General features: G+C 41.6%; 1 non-coding gene across 1 annotated transcript; it reads right to left on the reverse strand.

Moving 5' to 3' along the window:
* Nucleotides 1-362: 362 nt before the first annotated feature.
* On the reverse strand, nucleotides 363-434 carry Trnag-ucc. Its single transcript has one exon. It is a non-coding gene; the product is annotated as a tRNA-Gly (tRNA).
* Between the last annotated feature and the right edge of the window lie 249 nt (nucleotides 435-683).

Raw genomic sequence — 683 nt, forward strand, 5'->3', positions numbered from 1 at the left:
GATAAGGCGAGCGTGTGTAGCGCGTGTACCTATATTCAGAGCCTTCTACATGACGCGTGTGTAATTTGGCAGAAGGCAACGTTACTAAAGCGTGTACACTAATGCTTTGAACCCAGTTTAGACGGACGGCAGAAATTGATGCCTCAACGTTTCAAGCTCGGTGTTGCAAGAGTCGTTCAAGATAATGTCCTTTTGTAAAAGTCTTTTTTTTTCTTCTTTTTAACGAATTCCATGGATTGATAAAATAAAAAACGCCGAAGGAGTGAAAAAGAAAAATGGTTGAAGAGAAATCAAACACAGGAACGCAGTTCGAAAAAAGACGAGAGAATATTTATATAAAAAGCTAATAAAAAAAGAGTTCGTGCGTCGGCCGGGAATCGAACCCGGGTCAACTGCTTGGAAGGCAGCTATGCTTACCACTATACCACCGACGCAGACGTACTTTGTCGGAAGAAAACGGAGAGTCTAGATACAGAAATAACTCCATCGTACCCGCAGTCGCTCGTGGAATGAGGTCACTGTTGGGGTCTCCTGCCTTCCTTTCGGGAAAAGTGACGCTCTTTATTCCGTGCCCCTCGACAATTACTAGTTTGCCTGTCATGAAGCTTAATATTTCTCGCTTTGGAAAGCTATTTTGTTGTCGATAATAGTACACACAAGAATAAAAAAAATAAAAGAATATA

This window comes from Ixodes scapularis, unplaced genomic scaffold (genome assembly GCF_016920785.2).
Source record: "Ixodes scapularis isolate PalLabHiFi unplaced genomic scaffold, ASM1692078v2 PGA_scaffold5__190_contigs__length_132052651, whole genome shotgun sequence".
NCBI lineage: Eukaryota > Metazoa > Arthropoda > Arachnida > Ixodida > Ixodidae > Ixodes > Ixodes scapularis.